The following is a 7,399-nucleotide window of genomic DNA, read 5'->3' on the forward strand; positions in this document are numbered from 1 at the left end:
ATGCCGCCACAACCACATTTCTCGGAAAACACATACAACCACTCCAGACCTCCGTTAGATAAAACATCCATCCCGTGACCGTGGCTACGTTCAGCGACCGATTGTCACCTCGAACCCAATCTCGCTTATTACAAATCTTAAGCAATTACAACTATAATAAAATCTAGGCTAAGGTACTAGAGGATGTTCCCAAAATTTCCAAGGAAAGGCTTCGGCTTTCCTTTCATCTCCGACATATATGTGTGGTAAATATGACGGCCTATTTTTATGAGTCACTTGCATTATCAATGGAAGTGAGTGTTATAAATATTGCCTACTTTACAACATGCGTGTATATATATATTGGTAGATATAAGTGAGAATTATATGTATAGTTATAAATGTTGTTTGTTTACAGGTGGATAGCAAAAGTATTTGGTTTCGTGGGTGGCGTACAGGTGCCTTACAGTTCTACGGTGCGGATTGCTATTCCTTGGACTAAAAAAATTTCTTTCGAGATGAGTCAGATTATTGTAACAATCATGCATGGGAGGATTTTCTGCAGAGATTCAAAATGCTCTCTGGATTCCTCGTGAAACGTCTGGACAACACCTACATGTACTTCCATCCGTCGTTCAGAGAATGGTTGATGAATTCGCCATCCGTTCTGCACACACATACAAAAATAGTTAATGTATATATATATTATTTATTTTTATTTTTTTTTTTTATAAGTTTCGTTCGGACCTGTTCCTTTGTACGAAGACTGTATCCCTGTATATAATATAATATATATAATATGTTATGATTATGTTAGTTGTTATTTATTATATATATATTTTCCTTATCTCTCTCTTTTTTTGTTTGTTTTTTTTTTATTAGTACTTAACATTGCTATTATGATGCTGTATTACATTGCATTGGCTATTATTTGTATGTGCGACGAATTTTTCAACATGGCCGCTCGCGTGTCTCTTTGGTATGGCGTTGGTTTAATGTCAACAGTAACATGTTGTTGAAATAGCTAATTAATTGTTAATCATTATAATTTTATTTAGTAGTGTTTTTGTAATATTGTTTTGTATTTCATGATATTGTCTGTGTCAATACCGTGTGCTACTTTAATGTGATAGCATGGATTGTATTGTTACCGAATTTCAATAGTCATTGTTTTGATTATACGTGACTTGCATTTATGTAAGTCTTGTTTAATTTAGTTAATGTTTTGTGTATTGTGTTACCAGTTATTTTCGTGTAGCATAACTTTATTCCTTTGCACCGAGTTCAGTCATGTTTTGTTGTTAATATTTAGTTAGTCTATCTTGATTAATTTCTAACCTATTTCTGTGTTTATTGACTTTTCTTATTTTCCCTATTAATTTATTATTGCATGTACTTGCTATTTGTTATTATTTTGTGTATGATATGAATTAGTTTCCTTATTAATGATTAAAATTTATTTGTTAGATTAACATTGTCTGTAATTCTTCAGATTCTGCTCTTTCGATGCTGCGTCACTTACCTGGATCGTTCCCACAACATCATCCGATTCTTTGATATGCCTTGGATACTTACTACGGCTGCCTTCTACTACGGCTGCCTTCAATCGTCTTATATCTGTGGTCATAAAGGTGGTGTTTAATTTATTTAATTCAATATGTGTATAATGCATTGTATGTGCAACCGCTATTGGGCATTGCAAAATAACATAATACTACGTAGATTAATGCATAACAAAATATCCTTTTACTCCGGTTATATTTATTACTAACTCTCAATTAATCTATCTTGATTATTTTCTAACCGCTTTCTATACTTTATCACCTATTTTATTTCTTCTTATTAACCTGCGAAATTCATGCATGTACACTTCCTTGTATAGTGATTAATTGTTCACGAGGTAGGTTGCACTTTCACTCTTTTAATTATTTATTGAATCAACACGTTTTATATTCAAACAATGATTGGAGTACACATGATAATTTTCTTTTTTTTCTTTTTAGGTGTTCGCTATCTGTATTATTCGACAAACAGTGTCACACCTCCTTTTGATTTATCCACAATATAGTTATAACATTTAGTAACCTTGTATTTTGCACTGAGACGATTGAAACTAATTTATTCACTTATTTTAGGTAGCTGTCGTACATTATGTACCACGAACAACGATCCATAACCTATACTTGCACGTACACTTTCTTGTATGTTGATCACTTGTTCACAAGGTAACTTTCACTTTCACTAGTTAATTATTCATTGAGTTAACACGTTTTATATTTAAACAATAATTGAAGCACATATAATAATTTTCCTTTTTTTTTCTTTTATGTTTTCGCTATCTGTGTCATTCGACGAACAGCACTACAACATACACTACTGCACTACGTTGCCCACTGAAATCACTTTATTCATTGTTTATTTCGATTATGCGCTAGTTTTAACTTGTTTAAGTGCACCGTTCGCGGAATCCCTTTCTTACTTCAATCTTGACATTTTGGTTTTGCAAGATTTCTAGCACTTTATGTGGTCCAGTATATTGATCGAAGAATTTTCCTTTACTAGGTTCTTTTAGTAAATATATCGAATCTCCTATTTTAAAATCTTGAGGGTTGATTCGTCGATCGTAATATTCCTTTGATCTTAGTTTGGATTTTATCAAATTTTCTCTTGCCATTCGTTGTACGGTGTAAATTTTATTGAACAGATCTTCGAGATATTCTGAGTATGTTGGTTCCATGTTCTCTTCGATTATTACTTCACCAGTAGGTTCTCTGGCTAGATGTCCAAAACTAATTCGTGCGGGGAGAATTTCGTTCCTTTCCTTCATTTTAGTTTTTATTTTGCGCCAAGACGCAAGTTTACTGACATCGATCCAATTATCCAATTGCTTGCTAATAGCATTCAAAATACAAATTTTTGAAAGTGCCGCAGCCATATTAACCCAAAAATATTTTGTATATAGTATAGTGTGATACCATCTATATTTTCCTGGGGGAATCATAAGATCAGCATTATCTACTGTTACCTACGTCAAATATTAGATGTAGTAACCAATAAAGTATTTTTAATCCAATTATAATCCAATGGCTAGCGTATTCAAGTTTTTATATATATCTTCAACTGGTGATTCCCTATTTTCTCCCTTTTGATTTCTTGCGTTGAACTTGCGTTTCTTCAGCTTGAAAATGTTTAGAATCCTTTTCCTTAGTTACCCTTTTTCCTTCTTTATTTACTTTATTCACAACACCTTTATTTTTCTCTACCTTTTCAGGATGAATAGTTTCACTGGAAGTGCTTATTATAATTAAATTATTATTTATTTGTATGGAATGTTTAGGAATATTTTTGGTAGATTTGGAATTATTCTTTGAATTTTTATTACAAACCTTTTTGCTTATAGATTCTGTTTTGGATTTAGAGATAGCTATATTTTTATTTTCTATAGTGTGATCTTCCTTGCAATTTAATGATTTGGCTTTGAGTTCGATAAAGTTTCCTTCTGATGGTTTTATAGAAGTTTTTGAGTGAGATACACTCGCTATCTCTTTTCCTGTTATGGTTGAGACATTCACGAAATTCGTGGAGTCTTGCTTTTGTATTGTCACGGTAGTCGTGAGAACGCAGTGAAGGGATAATTATATCTCACATACCTTAGCCAGCAAAATAGTAACTAAGCAGTAATAGAAACCCTATGTGACTGGCATCCAGCGATAAACCCTCCACAGGAACCAAGTCCTTGATATAAAAAAATACCTCTCAAGTCAGTACTCGACATTCTTTTCTGTGCTGCTTTACCATTCTGTATCGTTACTCTGTCAGTGTTTAATAAATTTTCTAATAACAATCAAAATTGAAGTACGAATCTCTCACCTTGGGTGCGGAACGTGAAATTACCCCGAATCGACGTGACAGTATCTTTGCCAAGTTGAACGTGGAGAGGCAATTCGCACTTCCCAGCGGGTCCAATATCTCTGTGATATTATGCAGTGGATAAGCATTGCCTGTCGTCTCGTCGTTCAATTTCCTAGTTTCTGCTTCGTCTGAAAGTTCTTTGGCACTAATATTATTTATCTTGTTTGGTAACTCAGGAAATTTCTCACTCATGATCCTGTCTATGGCACCGTGCGTCCTCTTATTATTTAACGTGACATTATCCCTTATCACAGCAACGGAATGGTGTTTGCATTGAAAAGTTGATTGGTTGAAATGATCAGCATCTCTCTTTTGATTTAGATCTCTATCGAGGTATTTATTTATGCATTTTTCTTTCCAAATTATTGCTCTTGCTTCTTTTCTAACATTTTCTTCTATTCCCGGGTTGTTTAGATGTTTCCGCGACGGCGGTACAAATCTCCAGTTCTGGCGGTTGTTTCGGTTATAATTATTCGAAGGTGTCGAATGTTGGTATCGAATTCTATTGTTCACTTGTTTTAGTTCTCGTGTTGCTTTCACGGCTTGGCGGTACGCATCGTCCAAGGATTGGTGTCCTGCTATCTTTACTCGTAAATACACCTCGTTTGGGAGCCCCTTAACGAAAGCTTCCCTCGTGTCTCGATTTATCCTATCTTGAAATACGGTGCCGTACTCGTACCTTTCCCCGTTCATTATCGCCAGTCTGAGATCTTTGACGCGTTCTATGTAGTCCAAAATATCTTCTCCCGGTCGTTGAAATATTGTAGCCAATTCCCCTTTATATTCGTTAACCGTTTTTCCCGGACCGAACATATCTTTTAATTTATTCCCGAAATTGTTTAAACTTATTACTTCTGTGTCTTCTATGGCGAGAAATGCGTGTCCGCGAAGCTTATTCGTTAATAATTTTACTAACTGAGATTCTTGATGCCTAGGAACCATGTTTCGTGCGCGCTCGCATGCTCTTAAAAATCGAAATACCGAGGGTCGATGTCCGTCGAACACTGGCACTGTCTCTATTGCATCTTTTAACTTAATTGGTTGGGGATTAACTTCTATCGGTATTGTCGCTTGGGAAATTATCGGCGATGATACGGGTGTCTTGATTTCTTTTTTTATTTTCAGTGAACGCACATCGTCTTGTAATTTATTCATTGTTGTACTCATGTCGCGAAAATTCGCATCCCATGCTTTAAGTTTTTCCGACAACATCAAGATCATGTCTTTGTCCAACGATTCTAATTTAGTCGACATTATTTCTTAGGTATATATTTTATCGATAATCGTAACAACTTTAATTCTTTGTGGAGCGAATCGAACCGTTTAAACCAACTTTAATCCTCCGTGAAGCGGATCCCACCGCTGCCACCAAAAATTTAAATCTCTAATGTTACGTATCAATTTGTTTGTTTAAATCGATCAAATCTTAAGTTTAAATTTTACTGAAAATTTTTTTTTTTGTTGAGTTTGAATTTAATCGGAAGGGAAATAAATTGAAATGATATTATTGTGTATTTAATACTGATTTAGATTTCTAATTAATACGGTAGTTGCTGCCACCAGAAATAGTCTAAGGACTATTTCAAAATATTTTATTTTTTATTATTTTTTTTCGTTTAATGGGTAGCGTTAACTGACGCTTAATACAACTGGTAAACGATTTCCACTTTTCGGCTAACCTGCTATGTGCAGGGATATTGGCACGGGAGAGGATTAAAGCTGGGAACAATAAATATTTGTCCTCGTTAAACGGATTTTTATTTGAATGTAGAATTGCTTAGATTATTATCTTTATATATATTTTATTAGCCGGATATATATATATTTTAGCGTTGCTGGATTGGATAGGAATGTGAGATTTTTCGTTGTTTTATATAAATTTATTTTTACGTTTGACTTCTTCTTCTCTTTTAATTTCGCTGTAGTAGTTTGCCGTCAGAACCGAAACTCAATTCATTTACTACGATGGATTCTGTTACCATGATTTTCTTGCCTTTTGAGTTTAATAATCGAGGATGATTCTAACGATCCTCTCTGTGTGGGACTTGTGTGATTTCGCAAGCCTTGCCCAAAGACGGGTAATATTTTACCAACAGTGGGAGGAGGAATGCGAAGATCGATGGGTGTTTTCGATAATCGAAAACACCGTTTGCACGAGCCAACACAGCGAACGATCCTTTGGTTAAATTTTCGAAGGGAAATTGTTCTGCTACTTCTCTCTTACAATCGCATGCAATGATGGCAAGAATATCGATTAATAGCAATGCCGGTATTGCTCTTAATTTTCGATTGACCCCGACGATGTATTTAATGGTCCTCTCTGTGCGGGACTTGTGTGATTTCCTAAGCCTTGCCCAAAGACGGGCAATATTTTGCCAACAATGGGAGGAGGAATGCGAAGATCAGTGGGTGTTTCAGCAGCTGAAAATACCGTTCGCACAAGCTGACACAGCGGACAACTCCTTTGTTTAAAGTTTAAACAATGATTCTATCTTCAAAACCGTTCACGAAAACAAAACGAGATCGATGATAGGAAGTTCTAATTCGATTCTCGAGGGCAACGAGATTATCAGAGAAGAAGGAAATTTTCAAAATTAATTTTCTTACCTTGAGGAGTAGGTGCTGTCTGGCGCCATTACCTCAGCTGCTCCGGTGGTCGTCGAAGTTTTTGTTGGGTTTATTACTTGAACTCGAATATAGTTTACTATCAACTTTTACTTTATTTATCTATTTCGATACAGACTGAACAATTTACTAACTGGATTAATACCGCAATTACAATGCGCGTTTCTGTCTAAGCGATGAAATGAGGACTTCAAAGATAAAATCTTTCTTTTACTTAGTCGCGGTTCTCTTTTCTTGACCGAAAAACTAAAGACCCCGAAACGCAAAATACTATACAAAATTTCTAAACGCAATGATGAGCGCAATAACGAACGTAGTAACAATGAACACAAAATATAATGAGCACAAGAATAATGAACGGTAATAACAATGATCACTATATAATAATGAATAATAATAATGAACGCAAGAATAATGAACGTAATACGAATGATCCGTAATAACAATGAACACAAAATATAATGAGCGTAATAAGAATGTTCACCAGAATAATAATGAGCGCTGCTCTATGTTGCTTCGCTTATTTATAATGCCATCCCCCGCGGGGTGGTGGTCCACTGGGGGTACGCTTCCGTGGGAATCGGGATGTTGCAGTTTGGGTTTCTTGGAATCGTACGTGACAAAATGTAAATTCCGTATTTCGACTTAGTTTTTATCGGTCCTGTGCTTCTGCTGAGCTAGCGTCTAGGAGGCTTGAAGCATTTCATGCTGATCTAGTCTTTTCCGCGAGAAACTTCTATGTTTTGTACCGTGGGAATTACCCGTGTTTCTTCGGCGCGTGCAAGGGCCGGCGGCTGCAGCATCATTATCACCTCGATGTTTGCTCGGGCAACACGCGCAATTCCGCTGCTCTCCCACAACAAGGACCTCCTTCTTCGAGTTA

The 7,399-nt window shown here is 35.7% G+C and overlaps 1 long non-coding RNA gene across 1 annotated transcript; it reads right to left on the minus strand.

The window, feature by feature from the left end:
- Window positions 1-362: 362 nt before the first annotated feature.
- On the minus strand, window positions 363-822 carry LOC117238987. Its single transcript, XR_004494316.1, has 2 exons — window positions 727-822; window positions 363-646 (listed from the first exon to the last, which is right to left on the minus strand). It is a non-coding gene; the product is annotated as an uncharacterized LOC117238987 (long non-coding RNA).
- Between the last annotated feature and the right edge of the window lie 6,577 nt (window positions 823-7,399).

The sequence above is a fragment of the Bombus vosnesenskii genome, unplaced genomic scaffold (assembly GCF_011952255.1).
Source record: "Bombus vosnesenskii isolate JDL3184/JDL3185 unplaced genomic scaffold, Bvos_JDL3184-5_v1.1 scf7180000013800, whole genome shotgun sequence".
Taxonomy (NCBI): domain Eukaryota; kingdom Metazoa; phylum Arthropoda; class Insecta; order Hymenoptera; family Apidae; genus Bombus; species Bombus vosnesenskii.